Below are 25251 nucleotides of genomic sequence, written 5' to 3'. Positions count from 1 at the left end.
GCGCGCCCTCCACCCTCATGGCCCCCCTGTTGCTCCACCCACGTACTCCTTCCTCCTATATATACCTACGTACCCCCAAATGATCAGATACGGAGCCAAAAACCTAATTCCACCGCCGCAAGCTTCTGTACCCACGAGATCCCATCTTGGAGCCTGTTCCGGAGCTCCGCCGGAGGGGGCATCCATCACGGAGGGCTTCTACATCAACACCGTAGCCTCTCTGATGAAGTGTGGGTAGTTTACCTCATACCTTCGGGTCCATAGTTAGTAGCTAGATGGCTTCTTCTCTCTTTTTGGATCTCAATACAATGTTCTCCCCCTCTCTCATGGAGATCTATTCGATGTAATCTTCTTTTGCGGTGTGTTTGTTGAGACCGATGAATTGTGGGTTTATGATCAAGATTATCTATGAACAATATTTGAATCTTCTCTGAATTCTTTTATGTATGATTGGTTATCTTTGCAAGTCTCTTCGAATTATCAGTTTGGTTTGGCCTACTAGATTGATCTTTCTTGCAATGGGAGAAGTGCTTAGCTTTGGGCTCAATCTTGCGGTGTCCTTTCCCAGTGACAGTAGGGGCACCAAGGCACATATTGTAGTGTTGCCATCGAGGATAAGAAGATGGGTTTTTTATCATATTGCATGAATTTATCCCTCTACATCATGTCATCTTGCTTAAGGCGTTACTCTGTTTTCATGAACTTAATACTCTAGATGCATGCTGGATAGCGGTCGATGAGTGGAGTAATAGTAGTAGATGCAGGCAGGAGTCGGTCTACTTGTCTCAGACGTGATGCCTATATACATGATCATACCTAGATATTCTCATAACTATGCTCAATTTTGTCAATTGCTCAACAGTAATTCGTTCACCCACTGTAAAATACTTATGCTCTTGAGAGAAGCCACTAGTGAAACCTATGGCCCCCGGGTCTATCTTCATCATATTAATCTTCCAACACTTAGTTATTTCCTTTGCTTTTTACTTTGCATCTTTATCACAAAAATACCAAAAATATTATCCTATCATATCTATCAGATCTCACTCTCGTAAGTGACCGTGAAGGGATTGACAACCCCTTATCGTGTTGGTTCCAGGATTTATTTATTTTGTGTAGGTACAAGGGATTCGCGCGTAGCCTCCTACTGGATTGATACCTTGGTTCTCAAAAACTAAGGGAAATACTTACGCTACTTTGCTGCATCACCCTTTTCTCTTCAAGGGAAAACCAACGCAGTGCTCAAGAGGTAGCAAGAAGGATTTCTGGCGCCGTTGCCGGGGAGGTCTATGCAAAAGTCAACATACCAAGTACCCATCACAAACCCTTATCTCCCACATTACATTATTTGCCATTTGCCTCTCGTTTTCCTCTCCCCCACTTCACCCTTGCCGTTTTATTCGCCCTCTCTTTTTTGTTCATCTTCTTCTTTTTGCCCCTTGCTCTCTCTGTCGTTATGTCTGAAATTGGGGAAATTATTGCTGATATGGACAATAATAATATCATAGAAAATTCTGATGCTCCTGCTGAAGAACCCCCTACCTTGCATACAAAAAGATTTCGAATTGGTAGTGGTAATATTATTGGAAACCGAGTTATTCAAGATTTCTTTACTTGTGCCGGTGCTTTGCCTTCTATGGGCGGTTCTATTCTTCATAGAACTAGTAGTCTTGCGGACGCTATTGCCATGCTTATAGTTGAACTTGAAAGGCAATTTATGCACATGCATCCTTGCATACAAAGAATTTTCCTAGAATTCTCTAATATTGAGCATTCTTCTGTTCAGCGTGCCGCTACTATCTTTTTGGCTCATGAGTTTAGATTCATAATAAAAGAGGCCAAAGAAATCTTTGCGCATTATAGGGTAGATGCTAGTCATCCTCCCACTGAAGCTATCCTTTTTAATCAAGAAGACATGATGCCTTTGGATCATATTGCTTATAATGAAAATCTTAGGAAAAAGGTTCCCGTTGATGTTGTAGTTGATAGAATTTCCGAACTTAATGATGATTTTGCTATTCAGAATAATGGATTAGGTTTTCCTCTTGAACAAAGGCTTGTGACTTTTTGCGAAAAGAATGCTTGTAATGATGAATTGGTTGTGCAATACAAAGGGCCTAGGGAGGAACCCATACCTCCCGAGATTGGTCTTGGGGACTTTTATCCCATTAAATTTAGCCATTTTCATTATTTTGCTTGCCTCAAAGAAAACTTGCTGCTGAACGTAGAGAATATGAGAAAAAAATTCATGACTTGCCATACCACTATTATGGCAATACCTAGATCTATCCTTGCTTTTATGCCTAGCTAGGGGCGTTAAACGATATCGCTTGTTGGGAGGCAACCCAATTTTATTTTTAGTTTTTTTGCTTTTTGCTTCTGTTTAGGAATAAATATTTGTTCTAGCCTCTGGTTAGATGTGTTTTTATATTTTAATTAGTGTTTGTGCCAAGTTAAACCTATAGGATCTTCTTGGATGATAGTTATTTGATCTTGCTGTAATTTCCAGAAACTTTCTGTTCACGAAAATAATTTTTAAAAATCACAAGAACGTGATAAAATAGTGATTCCAATTGCTTCTGATCAATAAACAAATTTTCTAGGTCGTCCTATTTTGGCTGATTTTTTGGAGTTCCAGAAGTTTGCGTTAGTTACAGATTACTACAGACTGTTCTGTTTTTGACACATTCTGTTTTTCGTGTGTTGTTTGCTTATTTTGATGAATCTATGGCTAGTAAAATGGTTTATAAACCATAGAGAAGTTAGAATACAGTAGGTTTAACACCAATATAAATAAATAATGAGTTGATTACAGTACCTTGAAGTGGTCTTTTGTTTTCTTTCGCTAACGGAGCTCACGAGATTTTCTGTTAAGTTTTGTGTTGTGAAGTTTTCAAGTTTTGGGTGAAAGATTTTGATGGATTATGGAACAAGGAGTGGCAAGATCCTAAGCTTGGGGATGCCCATGGACCCCCAAGATAGCCTAAGGACACCATAAAGCCAAAGCTTGGGGATGCCCCGGAAGGCATCCCCTCTTTCGTCTACTTCCATCGGTAACTTTACTTGGAGCTATATTTTTATTCACCACAGGATATGTGTTTTGTTTGGAGTGTCTTGTATGATATGAGTCTTTGCTTTTTAGTTTACCACAATCATCGTTGATGTACACACCTTTTGAGAGAGCCATACATGATTTGGAATTTGTTAGAATACTCTATGTGCTTCGCTTATATCTTTTGAGTTATATAGTTTTGCTCTAGTACTTCACTTATATCTTTTAGATCACGGTGGTGGATTTGTTTTATAGAAACTATTGATCTCTCATGCTTCACTTAGATTATTTTTAGAGTCTTAAATAGCATGGTAATTTGCTTAAATAATCCTAATATGCTTGGTATTCAAGATTAGTAAAACTTTCTTATGAGTGTGTTGAATACTATGAAAAGTTTGATGCATGATAATTGTTTTGAGATATAAAGATGGTGATATTAGAGTCATGCTAGTTGAGTAGTTGTGAATTTGAGAAATACTTGTGTTAAAGTTTGTGATTCCCGTAGCATGCACGTATGGTGAACCGTTATGTGATGAAGTCGGAGCATGATTTATTTATTGATTGTCTTCCTTATGAGTGGCGGTCGGGGACGAGCGATGGTCTTTTCCTACCAATCTATCCCCCTAGGAGCATGCACGTAATACTTTGCTTTGATAACTTGTAGTTATTTGCAATAAGTATATGAGTTCTTTATGACTAATGTTGAGTCCATGGATTACGCACTTTCTTCCTTCCACCATTGCTAGCCTCTCTAATACCGCACACTTTTCGCCGGTATCATACACCCACCATATACCTTCCTCAAAACAGCCACCATACCTACCTATCATGGCATTTCCATAGCCATTCCGAAATATATTGCCATGCAACTTTCCACCGTTCCGTTTATTATGACACGCTCCATCATTGTCATATTGCTTAGCATGATCATGTAGTTGACATCGTATTTGTGGCAAAGCCACCGTTCATAATTCTTTCATACATGTCACTCTTGATTCATTGCATATCCCGGTACACCGTCGGAGGCATTCATATAGAATCATATTTTGTTCTAAGTATCGAGTTGTAATTGTTGAGTTATAAGAAAATAAAAGTGTGATGATCTTCATTTTTAGAGCATTGTCCCAAGTGAGGAAAAGGATGATGGAGACCATGATTCCCCCACAAGTCGGGATGAGACTCCGGATGAAAAAAAATAGGCCATAAAAAAAGGAAGAAAAGGCCCAAATAAAAAAATGAGAGAAAAAGAGAGAAGGGACAATGTTACTATCCTTTTACCACACTTGTGCTTCAAAGTAGCACCATGATCTTTATGATAGAGAGTCTCTCATTTTGTCACTTTCATATACTAGTGGGAATTTTTCATTATAGAACTTGGCTTGTATATTCCAATGATGCGCTTCCTCAAAATGCCCTAGGTCTTCGTGACCAAGCGAGTTGGATGCACACCCACTTAGTTTCTTTTGTTGAGCTTTCATATACTTATAGCTCTAGTGCATCCGTTGCATGGCAATCCCTACTCACTCACATTGATATCTATTGATGGGCATCTCCATAGCCCGTTGATATGCCTAGTTGATGTGAGACTATCTTCTCCATTTTTTGTCTTCTCCACAACCACCATTCTATTCCACATATAGTGCTATGTCCATGGCTCACGCTCATGTATTGCGTGAAGATTGGAAAAGTTTGAGAATGTCAAAAGTATGAAACAATTGCTCGGCTTGTCATTGGGGTTGTGCATGATTTAAATACTTTGTGTGGTGAAGATAGAGCATAGCCAGACTATATGATTTTGTAGGGATAACTTTCTTTGGCCATGTTATTTTGAGAAGATATGATTGCTTTGTTAGTATGCTTAAAGTATTATTATTTTTATGTCAATATTAAACTTTTGTCTTGAATCTTTCGGATCTGAATATTCATACCACAATTAAGAAGAATTACATTGAAATTATGCCAAGTAGCACTCCGCATCAAAAATTCTGTTTTTATCATTTACCTACTCGAGGACGAGCAGGAATTAAGCTTGGGGATGCCTGATACGTCTCCAACGTATCTATAATTTTTGATTGCTCCATGCTATATATCTACTGTTTTGGACATTATTGGGCTTTATTACTCACTTTTATATTATTTTTGGGACTAACCTATTAACCGGAGGCCCAGCCATTGCTGTTTTTTTGCCTATTTCAGAGTTTCGCAGAAAAGGAATATCAAACGGAGTCCAAACGGAATGAAACATTCGGGAACGTGATTTTTAGGAAGAATATGATCCAGGAGACTTGGACCCTACGTCAAGAAACAAAAGAGGAGGCCACGAAGTAGGGGGCGCGCCCTCCACCCTCGTGGGCCCCCTGTTGCTCCACCGACGTACTCCTTCCTCCTATATATACCTACGTACCCCCAAATGATAAGATGCGGAGCCAAAAACCTAATTCCACCGCCGCCACCTTCTGTATCCACGAGATCCATCTTGGGGCCTATTCCGGAGCTCCGCCGGAGGGGGCATCCATCACGGAGGGCTTCTACATCAACACCGTAGCCTCTCCGATGAAGTGTGAGTAGTTTACCTCATACCTTCGGGTCCATAGTTAGTAGCTAGATGGCTTCTTCTCTCTTTTTGGATCTCAATACAATGTTCTCCCCCTCTCTCATGGAGATCTATTCGATGTAATCTTCTTTTGCGGTGTGTTTGTTGAGACCGATGAATTGTGGGTTTATGATCAAGATTATCTATGAACAATATTTGAATCTTCTCTGAATTCTTTTATGTATGATTGGTTATCTTTGCAAGTCTCTTCGAATTATCAGTTTGGTTTGGCCTACTAGATTGATCTTTCTTGCAATGGGAGAAGTGCTTAGCTTTGGGTTCAATCTTGCGGTGTCCTTTGCCAGTGACAGTAGGGGCAGCAAGGCACGTATTGTATTATTGCCATCGAGGATAACAAGATGGGGTTTTTTTATATCATATTGCATGAATTTATCCCTCTACATCATGTCATCTTGCTTAAGGCGTTACTCTATTTTCATGAACTTAATACTCTAGATGCTTGCTGGATAGCGGTCGATGAGTGGAGTAATAGTAGTAGATGCAGGCAGGAGTCGGTCTACTTGTCTCGGACGTGATGCCTATATACATGATCATACCTAGATATTCTCATAACTATGCTCAATTCTGCCAATTGCTCAAGAGTAATTCGTTCACCCACCGTAAAATACATATGCTCTTGAGAGAAGCCACCAGTGAAACCTATGGCCCCCGGGTCTATCTTCATCATATTAATCTTCCAACACTTAGTTATTTCCTTGTTTTTTTACTTTGCTTTTATTTTACTTTGCATCTTTATCACAAAAATACCAAAAATATTATCCTATCATATCTATCAGATCTCACTCTCGTAAGTGACCGTGAAGGGATTGACAACCCCTTATCGTGTTGGTTGCGAGGATTTATTTGTTTTGTGTAGGTACGAGGGACTCGCGCGTAGCCTCCTACTGGATTGATACCTTGGTTCTCAAAAACTGAGGGAAATACTTACGCTACTTTGCTGCATCACCCTTTCCTCTTCAAGGGAAAACCAACGTAGTACTCAAGAGGTAGCAGTATGCGAACATGACAGAGATGCTCTAGAAGTAAGTTCAATCGATCATTATCGCACCATATCGGCAACTTTGTTCATTTCCTGATATCAAGTAATTATTTTCTTTGTCTGGCAGGGTTTGGAAAGAGTTCACCGCAATTTCTCCGGGACTGCCGACCGAGCTGAAATTTAAACACCCGAAAGTAAGTACTACTACCTACTTTCGCGCATCTCCCATTGATTCTAGCTAGTTTCATCAATACCATTTAGCATGCTTGCTTATTAGTTTGATTGACCTCTATTTCTCGTAAAGTGCTTGTGGCAGGAAGCCGGGAATGATTTATGTGGATACTACATTTGTGAGTTCATCTACAACGAGACGACCAAGAATATGAAGTGCGTAAGCAAAATTATTCACAATTTTATTTTATTGCCATCATTTGTGGTGAGTTTCATTCATACACATGTATTGACCCTCTTCTTTGATTAGATCTGGAAGATGCGGGATGATCTGCTACCACAAGATCGCATAAAAGCAATTCAAGAGGAAATCACGGGATTGTTTCTTGACCACGTCATCAATAAATCTAGAGAATACCATGTGGAACTTGACTTCATATGTTAGGGATTGTAAGAGATCTTGTATATATGTAGCTAGTAGCGTCGGATAGATATAAGAAAACTTGTTGTTCAATCAATCTATCGGAGAAGGAGGAGGTCGATCACTTCTCTCTGTATATGTTCATGACGATCTTGTGTACTTAATGGTTTCCTTCATTGGCTTACTAGCTAGCGTGTCGCGAGTTCTCTCTATACGTATAGTATGTAGCGTCGACTAAGCATGGAGATAAGAGATGTCACTTCTCTCTATTAGCTAGCTAACACAATATATGAAACCCCTAAATTAACCCTTCAAAACCCCCCCCAACCCCCCCCCCCTAAAAAAACAAAAACCTCAGCCCCTGAAATGCTGACGCGTGGATGCTTTTTGGTGCCGATTGGTGTTACCAACCGGGACTAAAGGCCCTCCTCCCTAGGCAAGCCGCAGCGGCCACGTGGAGCCCCATCTGTCCCGGTTCATAAGCGAACTGGGACTAAAGGTATTGGGCTTTAGTCCTGACCCTTTAGTCCCAGTTCCAGAACCGGGACAAATGGGCCTCTGGAACCGGGACAAATGGGCCTTTTTCTACTAGTGAATTAGTCTTAAACAAAGAACATGCATAATCTTCACAAGGTCCGGCGTGGCAAACCATGTCTACAGTTCTCAAATAAGACGTCGTGGTATCATCACCGACTTCTTGTTCCAGCCATACATTAGAAATTCCATCCATTAGCATTTGACAACATGACTCAACGATTACCTTACCTCATCAAATCATCGTGACACCTTGTATCCTGCATGGTCAAGTAGTACACCTTCCGATGGCAATAACAAATTCTGCATAAGATTAAGGAAAAATTAGCATGCTGATCTTTTCCAGAAAATAAATAAAATATGATTCCTCGGTCTTCAAAGAAAATATAAATCATTTTTCATAATTCCAATATGAAACGACTTTATTTGTAGAAGTAGGCAAGGCAAGCAACTCAGCCAAATGGATGCGGTATATACATGAATACAAACGTAGCAAAAGGAAATCATATATGCATGGGACATGGGCACAACACAAAAAATTCTTTATGCATATTTCACATACATAACTAAAGTTAATGATCATCTCATGGAAAAATAGTCACTAATTAATTAAATCAATTCATCCAACATTATACTGCTAGTCTGATACAACTTTTACCGAGGATTATTATAAGAGAGCACTTCTAGAATTATGCAGATATAAACTGCTTGACATTTATGTCAACAAACTACAAACCACCATGAATGTTGTCTGGTCAAGTTCTAATGGGATGACTGTAAAACGATTTACCTTCAAACTATATAGACAGAAAAATAGATCGGACTCAGCTTAATCTTTGAACTTGTGTAATTAGCACTCGGTCATTTGCAAAAACAGTTCATCTGGTTATATTTAGTACCTACAGAAGCGAGCATAGAAATGTTTATCCTCACAAACAAAGAATAAGAATACATGTGTAAGACCAATACTATAACTGGTTATCAAGAAAACTAAACAATAGAAGAAACATAAAATAAAGGATGGAAGATTGGACCTACTTGACTAAGAATGCCACAGGATACAGTAGGAATTCCTTCTTTACGGCTGGCTCCCATAGAATTTCCAGAGAATGCATATTGACCAAGCTCATGCAGTCCTCGATAGAGAAAAAATGCAGGGACAACCTTCATAACTAATATCCAACCACCTGAGTAGAAAATACAAACCTTGTTATCTGTAGTCATAACATGTAAATTGAATAGTAGATTACTGCTAAGTTAGCAGCTTACAGTGTAAAGTTCTATCCTACAGAAAAGGAAAAAGAAATGCCACCTGTTAGTTAGAGCCAAATATATAGATTGCCAATCATTGCAGAAGCAGAATAAACGAAAATTTTCACTTTAAGAAGGAATCTTGACTCAAGGTGTTAGAGGTTTAAGTCACTGATTGTGGCTATCTTAACAGATGAAATGAAAGATGCCACAAAAAGGCAAAACACCAATCTGTAAAAGTATGTAGATGAGGAAAAAAATATGCCATAGTAATTGACTCTGAAGATCAATTTGGATTTTGGAGTACATTGTAACATCCCAAAATTCTAAATTTTGGAATGTTATATTAATTAAGTAATAATGATTGGTTGTGTGATTTGTTATGTGAAATTGAGTGAAATTTAAAACCTTTTGAAGGTTTAATGAGAGGGAATAAAAGGACTTTCCCAAAATTTTCCATTTGAATCCCTATTCTAGTTTGAGTTCGAATCCTTTCGAAAAACCCTCTGATAAACAAATAAAATGAGAGGAGGAAAATGACACTCCAAAGTCAGATTTGTGGACAGAAACTATTTGCAATTTATTTAAAATCCAAATTCCTTTTCATTTTGGAGTTGTTGCAAAAACAAATGTTTTTCTAAAGTATTTTATTTGGTCCTGGAAAAATGTTCACCATTTAGGAAATTGTGTTCTTCGAATTTTAATGTATAATATGCCTATGCAGAATTTATATTTTAGTATCCGTTATTTTTCCGTTTACGTTTTCTGTTTATATTTAAAAAGAAAGTCTATGTGCGGCCCATTACTATCCGATGCCCACGTGCCCAACATAGTCAGCAGACAGGACCATAATTGTTTTTATTTATTTTTCGGTATGCTTGGAGAAAGAAATATTATTTTCAGAAATATTTCTTTTTCTTAGAAGAAAGTTAAAAAAAACTGCAGCGCGCGTGCGCCGGCCGGCCAAACCCATGCGTTTTTCTCTTTTCTATCTTTGACATCTAAATCTCTTTTCCACCAAAAATAGTTACGGGCCTCCAAAAATCATTCGACTCGAGTTAAATCAATATTTTGGTTTGACTAGCTTCCAAAAATCATAGAGCCTCCAAAAATCATCCGACTCGGGTTAATTCAATATTTTGGTTTGACTAGCTTCCTAAAAATAAATATTATTTCTTCTGTCCGGCGGGAATTCTGGAAGTCGTCTTCTCTTTGAAGTTGTCTATTTTCTACGTTGTGAAGGTATTCTCTTCGTATTTTCTTTTATACTTCCGTAGTTATTATTTCTAGACTAGTATACGGTCGAACAATTAGATTATCAATTAGGCTCTGTATTTATACATTAGATCAATAATTTTTTTTAGCCGTAACTATTTTTCTTCCGTAAAACAGCTTGGCCCTGATTTTTTAAATAGCCATAACTTTTTCCACGTTCATCCAAATTAGGTAAACCAACGCCTACATTTTCGTCTTGATTCCACCTATCTAGTGGATCTATCAAATAAACTTTTTGCAACTTTCAAATTCCGAAATTTGTTCAGATTCATATTCAAACTTCTTTTGATCATATCTTTTTATCTGTAGCTCCGTTTCCGATGAACCCAACTGCATCGGATTCGTATTGAAGTAATTTTTCCGTTCGCCCAATTAGTGTCATCCTTCCAACATATAATTTTGATCTTAGCCAGTTACTCTACTAGTCCAACAAAGAAGTTGTTACACAACATTCTAAGCAGATTTAATGCTATGTTGAATTACTTGATCCGTTATTTTCAACCTAGTACTTCTTTTTCCTACATATTCATATTGACTTCCTACATCCAGTAGCATCATTAGTTTCAACTTTTGATCTTTTCAGATTTGAACAATTCAAATTTGAACTCGAAGCTTCACTTGATCATATCTTGTAAACTGTAGCGCTTTTTCAATTGATTCCTTTTTCAAATTGAATCCCTAGGCGTAATCTAACATCTTGAGTCATCACCACACTTTTTCACTAAAATTAGGATCTGATCTTGCAAAATAATTTGATTTGGTTCTTTTGGAGTTTTCGCAATCTTCTTTTGCATTTTCTTTTGGGTCTTTGAGTGATTTCTTATTTGTGGTTATAATTGCTTGCTTACGATAGATTGGTCGGAGTGTGATGAGTAGAACTATCAGAAAATATGAGTGCGAAGAATCTTCATCAACAGTACAAGGCAAGTTCACACTTTGATCATACTCTTCCTATACCCAGTTTTACTTGCATTAGATACACCCCTCAAAGATTTGCATGTGTAGGATTTGGGTACATGTGGTTTTGCTATGTAGTTCATGAGGTAGGAACCTATGATACTTAAAACACCCCGGGATTATTCGTTTTGTCATATATTGCTTAGCCATGCTTATAGACGGGGATTGGTATGTGAGATTCATGCATGTTATGAGAAAAATAATAATTAATGGTAACTTTAAGGTGGCAACATTAACACACATCTGGGTGGAATGGTTGGGGCACCCTGGAGAAACCAGTGGCTTGCCCGGGTACCTGGAGAAACCGGTGCTTGCCTAAGGGAATCCCAGAGTACCCGTGTGATTACCCTATGGAATGCCACCCAGGCTCAAAGGGATCATACGATATTTCATGCCTATAAACTTCCGTGTGCAGCCACAAGCTAATATGGGCTCTGGCGTAGTTGAGTAAGTTGTGGGAAATCTTTCCATGATAGGCTAGCAAATGTAGGGGAATTGTAGGTGTACCGGCCTATCTATCGGTTAAGGGGACCTCTTCAGAAAGACTATGTCTCGATCATCTGGTTCTCAAACATCAAGCAGTGCGAGAAATTCAATGGAGGAGATCGAGTCTTGTGGGGAAAAGTGCGCAAACCTCTGCAGAGTGTACAAACTAATCATGATTAGCCGTGTCCCTGGTTATGAACATCTTTGAGTATCTAGAAGTGGATTATTGGTTGATCTCATCACTCTATTTAATTAATGAATTGGGTATTATTATTTATACCTGGTAATTTTGAAATTGAGTTGGAGGAACCATCTCAATATTGGCATAAACTTTGTAGTAAAATAAAATTTATTCCTTTGTTGTAGGGAAAAATTAACTTTATGCAAGATTAAACCTAGAGCCTCCACCAGCCAAATATGCATATAGAGATAGACATTTTCATTGTTATTCTATGGTGTGAAATTGCCAGTACATTTAATGTACTGACCTACATGGCTGCAACGTCTCATGTTGCAGGATTCTTACGATGAGTAAGTGATACGTTAGGGTTACGATGTCTACACTCAACTTTGCCGTTGGTGTTGTTGGGAATCCACAACTTTGTTGTTACTTCCGCTATATGGATTGAGGTAATAGTATTTACGTTACTTTATACATGTGATTGAACTCTGTTATAAATCCTCGAGTACTGTGTGTGTTAGCATACCGATCCAGGGATGACACTTAAGCACAAAGAATTGATCCATTTGGGTCGGGTCGCTACATACATATATTTTCTTTCCACAAAAATAGAAGCTCGGTGAAATATCTGAAGATCAGTTAGTTCTTTCAAAAATACTTAGTGAAACAAAGAACTCGAAGCTGCATCACACAAGAGAGAAGGGTGATTCTCTCCACTCCTCAAAATACCTGCAGGTGATGGCGAGCAGCATCTCGTTGAGGCTGCGACCTGGGCGCCGGCCAGCCGCACGAGCGCCCGCGCGGTGGACTCGACGGGGAAGTAGCCCCCGGCGTCCTTGGCGCACAACAAGAGCACTTCGCAGAGCTCCATGAGCGACGCGAGTGGCGCGCCTCCCCTGCGCCCTCCGAGGCAACGGCCGCCATTATCCGACAGAACTTGCCGCCCCGGCCCCCCCGTCACTACAAAAAGGAGCACGACGGCAGGGCGTCTCTTCAGTCCATGGTATCCTTCTGCATCAAGGATAAACACGATGCTGCAGAGAGGAAGAGTAGGCGGGCAGCGGGGCATAGGAGACGGCGGAGGGAATGGGGATTTTTTCCTTTGTTTCCAATGAACCCGAGCCTAGATAGCTTGCTCACGGGGACGACTGCAGCGGCGAGACGGCGGAAGATAGGAGGAGGAGGAGGTGCGCCGGCGAGGCGGCGGCTCATGTACCGGGAAGGAGAGGCGACACCGCTGGATAGAGGGGTTGGTGTGGCGGCGCCGGAGAAGAGGACGAGGCGGAGGACAGAGAAGGGGCTGAAGCCGATTTTCTCCTCTTGTCTTTTTCTTAGAATAAAAAGGAAACGATGTGGTGGGCCTGATAAATCCTTTTTTGTCTTGTACCGTTGCCGACGTGGATATCGCCAGCGGTCGCCCCTCTCGCGTAGCTGAATGGTTTTAATGGCAACGAGCTTGTCGGGCATGCCGAGTGTGGGAGTGCTACCTCTTGAGCACTGCGTTGGTTTTCCCTTGAAGAGGAAAGGGTGATGCAGCAAAGTAGAGTAAGTATTTCCCTCAGTTTTTGAGAACCAAGGTATCAATCCAGTAGGAGGCCACGCCCAAGTCCCTCGCACCTACACAAACAAATAAAAACCTCGCAACCAACGCAATAAAGGGGTTGTCAATCCCTTCACGGTCACTTACGAAAGTGAGATCTGATAGATATGATAAGATAATATTTTTGGTATTTTTATAATAGAGATGCAAAGTAAAATAAAAGGCAATAAAAATAGCTAAGTGTTGGAAGATTAATATGATGGAAAATAGACCCGGGGGCCATAGGTTTCACTAGTGGCTTCTCTCAAGAGCATAAGTATTACGGTGGGTGAACAAATTACTGTTGAGCAATTGATAGAATTGAGCATAGTTATGAGAATATCTAGGTATGATCATGTATATAGGCATCACGTCCGCGACAAGTAGACCGACTCCTGCCTGCATCTACTAATATTACTCCACACATCGACCGCTATCCAGCATGCATCTAGAGTATTAAGTTCATAAGAACAGAGTAACGCTTTAAGTAAGATGACATGATGTAGAGGGAATATGATATAAACCCCATCTTGTTATCCTCGATGGCAACAATACAATACGTGCCTTGCTGCCCCTGCTGTCACTGGGAAAGGACACCGCAAGATTGAACCCAAAGCTAAGCACTTCTCCCATTGCAAGAAAGATCAATCTAGTAGGCCAAACCAAACTGATAATTCGAAGAGACTTGCAAAGATAACCAATCATACATAAAAGAATTCAGAGAAGATTCAAATATTGTTCATAGATAAACTTGATCATAAACCCACAATTCATCGGTCTCAACAAACACACCGCAAAAAGAAGATTACATCGAATAGATCTCCATGAGAATCGTGGAGAACTTTGTATTGAGATCTGAAGAGAGAGAAGAAGCCATCTAGCTAATAACTATGGACCCGAAGGTCTGAGGTAAACTATTCACACATCATCGGAGAGGCTATGGTGCTGATGTAGAAGCCCTCCGTGATCAATGCCCCCTCCGGCAGAACGCCCGAAAAGGCCCCAAGATGGGATCTCACGGGTACAGAAGGTTGCGGCAGTGGAATTAGGTTTTCGTGGATGCCTCTGTTGGTTTGGGGGTACGTAGGTATATATAGGAGGAAGAAGTACGTTGGTGGAGCAACGTGGGCCCCACGAGGGTGGAGGGCGCGCCCAGGGGGTAGGCGCGCGCCCCTGCCTCGTGCTCTCCTGGTTGCTTTCTTGACGTACGGTCCAAGTCCTCTGGATCACGTTCATTCCAAAAATCACGTTCCCGAAGGTTTCATTCCGTTTGGACTCCGTTTGATATTCTTTTTCTGCGAAACTCTGAGATAGGCAAAAAACAGCAATTTGGGCTGGGCCTCCAGTTAATAGGTTAGTCCCAAAAATAATATAAAAGTGTATAATAAAGCCCTTTAAACATCCAAAACAGAATATAATATAGCATGGAACAATCAAAAATTATAGATACGTTGGAGACGTGTCAAGCATCCCCAAGCCTAATTCCTGCTCGTCCTTGAGTAGGTAAATGATAAAAACAGAATTTTTGATGTGGAATGCTACTTAGCATAATTTCAATGTAATTCTTCTTATTGTGGCACGAATGTTCAGATTTGATATGATTCAAGATAAAAGTTTGATGTTGACATAAAAACAATAATACTTCAAGCATGCTAACCAAGCAATTATGTCCTATCAAAATAACATAGCCAAAGCAAGTTGTCCCTACAAAATCATATAGTCTGGCTATGCTCCATCTTTCCCACACATAATATTATGTCTTATCAAAGGGGGACAATGCTACTATCCTTTTTCCACACTTGTGCTTCAAAGTAGCACCATGATCTTCATGATAGAGAGTCTCTTGTTTTGTCACTTTCATATACTAGTGGGAATTTTTCATTATAGAACTTGGCTTGTATATTCCAACAATGGGCTTCCTCAAATGCCCTAGGTCTTCGTGAGCAAGCAAGTTGGATGCACACTCACTTAGTTTCTTTTGTTGAGCTTTCATGCATTTATAGCTCTAGTGCATCCATTGCATGGCAATCGCTACTCCTTGCATTAACATCAATCGATGGGCATCTCCATAGCTCATTGATTAGCCGCGCTGATGTGAGACTTTCTCGTTTTTTGCCTTCTCCACATAACCCCCATCAATATATTCTATTCCACCCATAGTGCTATATCCATGGCTCACGCACATGTATTGCGTGAAGGTTGAAAAAGTTTGAGAATCTAAAGTATGAAACAATTTCTTGGCTTGTCATTGGGGTTGTGCATGATGAGAGCATTCTTGTGTGACGAAAATGGAGCATGACTAAATTATATGATTTTGTAGGGATGAACTTTCTTTGGCCATGTTATTTTGGGAGGACATAATTGCTTAGTTAGTATGCTTGAAGTATTACTATTTTTATGTCAATATTAAACTTTTATCTTGAACCTTTCGAATCTGAATATTCATACCACAATTAAGAGAATTACATTGAAATTATGCCAAGTAGCATTCCACATAAAAAATTCTGTTTTTATCATTTACCTACTCGAGGATGAGCAGGAATTAAGCTTGGGGATGCTTGATACGTCTCCAACGTATCTATAATTTTTGATTGTTCCATGCTATATTATATTCTGTTTTGGACATTAATGGGTTTTATTATACACTTTTATATTATTTCTGGGACTAACCTATTAACCAGAGGCCCAGCCCAAAATTGCTGTTTTTTTTTGCCTATTTTAGAGTTTCGCAGAAAAAGAATATCAAACGGAGTCCAAACGGAAAGAAACCTTCGGGAACGTGATTTTCGGAACGAACGTGATCCAGAGGACTTGGACCCTACGTCAAGACATCAACCAGGAAGGCACGAGGTAGGGGGGCGCGCCTACCCCCATGGGCGCGCCCTCCACCCTCGTGGGGCCCATGTTGCTCTACCGACGTACTTCTTCCTCCTATATATACCTGCGTACCCCCAAACTATCAGATACGGAGCCAAAAACCTAATTCCACCGGCGCAACCTTCTGTACCCGTGAGATCCCATCTTGGGGCCTTTTCCGGAGCTCCGCCGGAGGGGGCATCGATCATGGAGGGCTTCTACATCAACACCATAGCCTCTCCGATGATGTTTGAGTAGTTTACCTCAGACCTTCGGGTCCATAGTTATTAGCTAGATGGCTTCTTCTCTCTCTTTGGATCTCAATACAAAGTTCTGCACGATTCTCGTGGAGATCTATTCGATGTAATCTTCTTTTGCGGTGTGTTTGTTGAAACCGATGAATTGTGGGTTTATGATCAAGTTTATCTATGAACAATATTTGAATCTTCTCTGAATTCTTTTATGTATGATTGGTTATCTTTGCAAGTCTCTTTGGATTATCAGTTTGGTTTGGCCTACTAGATTGATCTTTCTTGCAATGGGAGAAGTGCTTAGCTTTGGGTTCAATCTTGCGGTGTCCTTTCCCAGTGACTGTAGGGGCAGCAAGGCACGTATTGTATTGTTGCCATCGAGGATAACAAGATGGGGTTTTATATCATATTGCATGAGTTTATCCCTCTACATCATGTCATCTTACTTAAAGCGTTACTCTGTTCTTATGAACTTAATACTCTAGATGCATGCTGGATAGCGGTCGATGTGTGGAGTAATAGTAGTAGATGCAGGCAGGAGTCGGTCTACTTGTCGTGGACGTGATGCCTATATACATGATCATACCTAGATATTCTCATAACTATGCTCAATTCTGTCAATTGCTCAACAGTAATTTGTTCACCCACCGTAATACTTATGCTCTCGAGAGAAGCCACTAGTGAAACCTATGGCCCCCAGGTCTATCTTCCATCATATTAATCTTCCAACACTTAGCTATTTTTATTGCCTTTTATTTTACTTTGCATCTTTATCATAAAAATACCAAAAATATTATCTTATCATATCTATCAGATCTCACTCTCGTAAGTGACCGTGAAGGGATTGACAACCCCTTTATTGCGTTGGTTGCGAGGATTTATTTGTTTGTGTAGGTGCGAGGGACTTGGGCGTGGCCTCCTACTGGATTGATACCTTGGTTCTAAAAAACTGAGGGAAATACTTACGCTGCTTTACTGCATCACCCTTTCCTCTTCACGGGAAAACCAATGCAGTGCTCAAGAGGTTGCAAGCGTCCACCAAAATACTTTTCCGCCGGCACAGGCTTCTATTCTCGTGAGATCCCATCTTGGGGCCTTTTCTGAGAATCTGCAGGAGGGGGATTCGATCACGGAGGGCAACTACATCAACCCTATTGCCCTTCCGATGAAGCGTGAGTAGTTTACCATAGACCTACGGGTCCATAGCTAGTAGCTAGAAGGCTTCTTCTCTCTGTTTGATCTTCAATACAATGTTCTCCTCGATGTTCTTGGAGTTTTACCCGATGTAATCTTCTTTTGCAGTGTGGTCGAGATCCAATGAATTGCGGATTTATGATCAGATTATCTATGAATATTATTTGAATCTTCTCTGAATTCTTATATGCATGATTTGGTATCTTTGTATTTCTCTTCGAATTATCGGTTTGGTTTGGCCAACTAGATTGGTATTTCTTGAAATGGGAGAGGTGCTTAGTTTTGGGTTCAATCTTGCGGTGTCCTCACCAAGTGACATAGTAGGGGTAGCGAGGCACGTATTGCATTGTTGCCATCAAGGGTAACAAGATGGGGTTTTCATCATATTGCTTGACTTTATCCCGCTACATCATGTCATCTTACTTAAAGCGTTATTATGTTCTTATGAATTAATACTCTAGATGCAGGCAGGAGTCGGTCGATGTGTGGAGTAGTAGTAGTAGATGCAGAATCGTTTCGGTCTACTTCACACGGACGTGATGCCTATATTTCATAATCATTGTCTTGGATATCGTCCTAACTTTGTGTTTTTCTATCAATTGCTCGACAGTATTTTGTTCACCCACCGTGTTGTTTTCTTTCAAGAGAGACACCTCTAGTGAAACATATGGCCCCCAGGTCTATTTTCCATCATATATTTTCAGATCTATAACACCAAGATACCTTGCTGCAATTTATTTGTTTTTACTTTGTTTTACGTTTTAGAAATCTATTATACCTATCTCTATTAGATCTCATCCTTGCAATTGACCGTGAAGGGATTGACAACCCCTTTATTGCGTTGGGTGCAAGTGTTTGATTGTTTGTGCAGGTGCATAGATTGGAGACTTGGTTGTACCTCCTACTGGATTGATACCTTGGTTCTATAACTGAGGGAAATACTTATCTCTACTTTGCTGCATCACCCTTTCCCCTTCAAGGAAAAAATCAACGCAAGCTCAAGAAGTAGCAGCCAGCGGCGGAGGGACTGGAGGCGAGGGTGATGGGTTCTCGGAGGTAGACAACTGGCTCGGCAGCCGTAGTTTGGCAACGCAGCCAGCTGTCTCGCCAGAGCGATCCCCTTCGCACCCTTCGATGTCGGAGTGGGACATTGAGCGGCGTGCGGCGGTGGCCCTAGCACGCGAGATCAGAGCTTCCGGCGTGGGAGAAGGCCATCAATGGGCTTCAAATTTTGGCGGTGTGTAAAGATTTCTTCCTCCTCCACCCCCTCTTCCAGGGTTACTGTATTCATTGGATTTTGATTTTAGCTATAGATAGTGCATTTTCTGTTTGTTATAGGGCTGTTAGATTTGAGGAGATTTTAGGGCTGTTAGATTTTAGGAGATTTTAGGGCTGTTTAATTTTAGGGCTTTGTTTACTGAAGATTATTGTTTGTTTACTCAAGCTTACTGTTCTAGCTGATATAGTTAATATCTTCTTTGTATAACATGTTACAGTAGGAATTATAGCTTAGGGTTTAGGGTTTTATGCATGATTGCTTTGTTTAATCCTTGTTAATTACACTTAATTGCTGTCCTCTAAATTATGTGCAAGTTTGATAGTGCATATGAGTGTTTGTTAAAAAAGTGTGCAATCTGAAACAGCTAATATCTTTTCTGTATAACATGCTACATTATTAAAACTGAATCAATCAGGCACTAATTCTCCTCAATTTTGTGTAGTTTGGATGATAAGTTATGGGAAATAAGGTACCATTTTCAAGGGGGGACAACTTGGAAAGGACTATTTCTCTGTCAGAAATTACTTATATTAACATGTTAGCACTGCTAGAAACTGAAGAGGGATAAATTGAAGCTGACTACATGTTCTATGTGAAAGAAGATGGAAAGGGGGCAGCAGGAATGCATGTTATTGGCAGTGAAGAGAGCGTGGAGGAGATGCTAGACCATTATGCCGAGGAAAAGGTGCTCAACATAACTGCAATTAAGGCTAGTGAGCCTAATCCAGGAGATTTTAATAGGGCAAATATTGTGGAGGAACAAGTACCAATAGGCCATGTGGGGGATTCCAACATTATTTCTATAGATGAGGTAGGAGTATTGTTCCCTATTGCTATTGCAGACCCAGGTGAGGAGCTGTATACTGTGCTTATTGCTGTTGTAGAGCCAGGTGAAGAGTCCGCTTATGTTAACACACAACAGAGCATGAATTTGAAAAAAGAAAAGGGCAAAGAGAAAATATAGGATGATGTTGGCCCCTCTAATGATGAAGGGTTTGTTGATTTGAACTGGTGTGAGTACACAGAGGAAGAGCATGACATAGGCAATGAGGAGGAAGATGAAATCATTGAGAAGTTGAAGAAGAAAAGGAAACACAGAGAGGATCCTTCGCATCACTTTGAAGGAGACACAGAAGTGGAAGAGATGTGCCCAGAGGCAGAGGACTCAGACACAAAACCTGAGAAACCACTTTCTCAATCATTCAAGAAAGTAGGCAAACCAGTCCCCACTAGAAGATCCCACCATGAAGCTGACATTGAGGTAATTCCTGATTTCATTCCATTAGATGATTCAGCTGTTTCCCTGGGGACTATGGCATCAGTGATTCAGATGATGAGTCAGGTCTGCATTCGCTCCCACTGCCTTGTGGAAGGAAGAGTCAAGCCAAGAGGGCCAAACTAGGATCTGGTATGATGAGAGCAAGCCAAATGCTCATGAGGAGCTTTACTTGAGTTTGTGCTTCACTGATGTGTATCAGTTTAGAAGAACACATAGGAATTTTCATATCAGAATGCTTAGAAATTTCCATTACCATAGGAACTGCAAAGATAGGATCATTGTGCATTGCACAGAAAGGGAGAGTGGGTGTCCTTTTTTCATGACTGCATCAAAAATGGCTCATGAGAAGGCATTCTGCATCAAGAAGATGAAGTTGTTGCACCCTTGTGGTGCACATGGAGGAAAAACCAAAGTACAGTTGACTGGATGGCCATAACCTGTGAGCCGCAACTGAGAGATAATCCAAGGGATGGAGTTGATGTAATTTTAAAAAGAATAAAGACTAAGTATGGACTGGAACTGCCAAAGACCAAGGCCTGTAGGGCAAGGTCACTAGCCATTGAAATGGTGGAAGGTGACATGAAGGGACAGTACACAAGGTTTAGGGATTATCTTCAAGTTGTGCTTGATACCAACCCTGGGAGCAGATGCATTGTCACTACCACATAGCTTGAGCTCCATCCAGTCCAAATCCTAGGTTCCACTACCTATTCTACTGTCCGAGTGCTTCAAAAGAAGGTTTCTTGAATGGGTGTGGGCCCTTTATAGGTATTTGATGTCTACTACGAAACTTTATTCTTGTAGACTAGTGTTGGGCCTCCAAGCGTAGAGTTTTGTAGGACAGTAGCAATTTTCCCTCAAGTGAATGACCTAAGGTTTATCAATCCATGGGAGGTGTAGGATGAAGATGGTCTCTCTCAAACAACCCTGCAACCAAATAATAAATAGTCTCTTGTGTCCCCAACACACCAAATACAATGGTAAATTGTATAAGTGCACTAGTTCGGCAAAGAGATGGTGATAAAAGTGTAGTAATGATAGTAGATATTGATTTTTGTAATAAGAACAATAAAAAAGCAAGGTAGCAAGTAGCAAAAAAGTGAGCACAAACGATATTGCAATGCTTGAAAATGAGGCCTAGGGTCCGTACTTCCGCTAGTGCAATCTCTCAACAATGCTTATATAATTGGATCACATAACCATCCCTCAACGTGCAATGAAGAATCACTCCGAAGTTCCTATCTAGCAGAGAACATCAGAAAAATTGTTTGTAGGGTACAAAATCACCTTAAAGTTATTCTTTCCGTTCGATCTATTCAAGATTTCGTACTAAAATAACACCAAGTTATTCTTTCCGATCAATCTATCCAAGAGTTCGTACTAAAATAACACCATATGATACGCATGAACCAACTCTAATGTCACCTAAATACTCTAATCTCACCACAAGTATCCATGAGTTAATTATTGATACGCATCAAACAAATTCAGATTCATAATACACAATCCAACACAAAGAACCTCAAAGAGTGCCCCAAGATTTGTACTGGGGAAATAAGGACGAAAACGTGCATCAACCCCTATGCATAGATTACCCCAATGTCACCTCAGGAATCTGCGAGTTGAGTGCCAAAACATATATCAAGTGAATCAAAATAATACCCCATTGTCACCATGGGTATTCATATGCAAGACATATATCAAGCGCTCTCAAATCCATAAAAGTATTCAATCCGATAAAATGAAATCTCAAAGGGAAAACTCAATTCATCACAACAAGATAGAGAGGGAGAAACACCATATGATCCAACTATATTAACAAACCCCGTGATGCATCAAGATCGTGCCATCTCAAGAACATGAGAGAGAGAGATTAAACACATAGCTACTGGTACAAACCCTAAGCCCCGAGTGCGGACTACTCCCTCCTCATCATGGAGACCATAGGGATGATGAATAAGATGGCCTCCGGTGATGATTTCTCCCTCTGGCAGGGTGCCAGAACGGGCTCCCGATTGGTTTTTTGTGACTACAGAGACTTGCGGCGGCGGAACTTCTGATCTAGGGTTATTTCTGGGAGGTTTCTGTATTTATAGGAATTTTTGGCGTCGGTTTCACGCGAAGATGGGCCTCGAGTTGAACACAACCCACCTGGGTGCGCCCGGGCCTTCTGGCGCGCCCAAGTGTCTTGTGCCCACCTCCTCCACCTTCTGGTCCTCCCACCAAGCTTCTATTGCCTCTTTTGTTCCAAAAAATCATCAAAAAGTTTCTTTGCATTTGGATAACATTTATTTCGGCACAAAAATGACACCACGGTAGTTCTGCTAAAAACAACATCAGTCTGGGTTAGTTCCATGTAAATCATACCAAAACCATATAAAATTGTTGTAAACATGGCATGAATACTTCATAAACTATAGATACGTTGGAGACGTATCAGCATCCCCAAGCTTAATTCCTACTAGTTCTCGAGTAGGTAAATGATAAAAGAAATAATTTTTGAAGTGTGAATGCTAGCAAAGTGCTTAAGTTTGATCAACGACGATTTCAATCACTTTTCCTAGCATCATAACAACAATTCTTTCTCATAGAACTTTTCATGTGAAAGTAGCAACCAATTCACATTTTAAGGTTCAAACAATTAATTCTCTTGAAACTCAACAACCTATATTCTTAGTCACCAAACAATTGCAATTCAACTTATTCAACAGAGTCTAAGTAAGAGCTGCACATACTCAATCATCATATAGTCTTCTATGATTGCTAGTACTCAAAGCATATTCTTAGAACAAATGACATCCATCGAACACAGAGAAAGATAGGGGCTTAATGTTTCGCCTCCCAACTTATTTATCATAGAGATAATTGTCAACAATAATAGATCATGATCAAATATATTTGACTGACCATATGTGCCTAGATCTCCCCCCACCACATTATGCTTGCCAACTAGAGAGTAATTGAGGTTGAAATGAGAATGCATACTATTGACTCTTGCAAAAAAGTAAATACTGAAAAGTAAAAGATAGGCCCTTCGCAGAGGGAAGTAGAGGTTGTCATGCGCTTTTAAATTTTGGATGCTCAAGCTCTTAATGCAAAGGAACGTCACATTATATTGCCCAACCTTTATTTGCATTCCGTCGCTTTTATTAATTTGACATCACAAGTTCGTACGGTGCTCAATTTTCCCTTACAGTAACAGATAAATTATATTTAGGAGCAATTTTTATTTCTTTATGCACTGCTGACAACTTACTTGAGGGATCTTATTCAATCCATAGGTAGGTATGGTGGACACTCATGGCAAGAAACTGGGTTTAAGGGTTTTTGGATGCACAAGTAATATCTCTACTTAGTACGAATTTTTGGCTAGCAAAAGATCCTAAGCAAACACCACATGTTGGAGGATCCATAACAATATAATTTCTATGCAAATATACACAACCATAACTCATTACGTTGTCTTCCTTGTCCAACTTCAATTAATTTTCTCAAGTTTGAAAATAATTAATGGGTATTCACAATCATAGAAGATGTCCAAGATAATATATTTGTATGTGAAAGTTCTCTTCCTTATACTAATCATTCATGAATTTCTTGTATGACCAATATTTTGATTGTCAAGCTTCAAAAAATTTCACTTTCTAAACCCAATGTGAAGCTACTACTAGGCATGATATGAACATATAATTTCAACATCATGATATTCAATTCATTCAACAATTTACTTATAGGATATAAGTGAAGCACAAGAGTAAATGACAAACTACTCCAAAAAGATATAAGTGAAGATCAACCGAGTAGTTAACTAAATAGGTAGCTATGTGAGGACTCTTTCTTATTTAAAAACATTCAGATATAAGTATTTTATTAAAACAACAAGCAAAACAAAATAAAAAGACATTCTAAGAATAGCACACATCATGTGAAGAAGCAAAAACTTAGGCTCAATCGATACTAACAGATAATTGTTGATGGAGAAACGTGGGGTGCCTAGCGGGGCATCCCCAAGCTTAGATGCTTGAGACGTCTTGAAATATTATCTTGGGATGCCATGGGCATCCGCAAGCTTGAGCTTTTGTGTCTCTAATTCCTTTTATATCACGGTTTCCCTAAATCTTAAAAACTTCATCCACACAAAACTCAATAAGAACTCGTGAGATAAGTTAGTATAAATCAATGCAACACCTTATCATTCTCTACTGTAAAAAGTCACTAAAATTATAATATGACATTTCATACTAAATGCCTCTACATATTTAATACTCCTATCCTCAAATAGAATCATTAAACTAACAAACATATGCAAACAATGCAATCATAATAGCAATCTGTCTAAACAGAACAGTCTGTAAAGGATGAAGAAGGATCCATACTTATTTAACTTAAAAAATAGAGGAGCAAATGCAACACAATTCTAAGGTGAAAGCTACAAAAATGAGGATTGCATTATTTCTTTGCATGGATATTATCTACTTCCCTTGTAATTATCTTTTGTAGATCAAAGAGAGTCGAGGATGACTCTTCATCAAGGGAGGGAGGATGATGAGCACATGGGTACATCATACATGACATTTCAGAAAAGTGCACAATTTAGTTGGAAAAAATTACTAAGCCAAATCAAGCAAACAGATGGCCAGGTGAATGCTAACTTAAGTTCATACCACAATCTTGAACACATGACTGCACTTTCATCTCAATTGTTGTTGGTTGAACTTAGGTATCACATGGAAGAAATCCAACAACAAATGAGCTCTTGAAGCAACCGGTTTGGAGGAACAAGTTTGGAGAAAACAAGTTTCAAGTAAAGCTGATGCTTTCAATTTTTACCTCTGATGTTTCATTGTGCCACACCCATATGGTGGATATACTGGGCCATAGAGATACATCAG

General features: G+C 39.8%; 1 pseudogene; it reads right to left on the bottom strand.

Moving 5' to 3' along the window:
* LOC123120848 (phospholipid-transporting ATPase 1-like) overlaps nucleotides 1–12792 on the bottom strand; it is a 31771-nt pseudogene extending 18979 nt beyond the window's left edge.
* Between the last annotated feature and the right edge of the window lie 12459 nt (nucleotides 12793–25251).

The sequence above is a fragment of the Triticum aestivum genome, chromosome 5D (genome assembly GCF_018294505.1).
Source record: "Triticum aestivum cultivar Chinese Spring chromosome 5D, IWGSC CS RefSeq v2.1, whole genome shotgun sequence".
NCBI lineage: Eukaryota > Viridiplantae > Streptophyta > Magnoliopsida > Poales > Poaceae > Triticum > Triticum aestivum.
The sequence above is the reverse complement of the archived record's forward strand: the minus strand, read 5'-3'. Positions and strand labels throughout refer to the sequence as shown.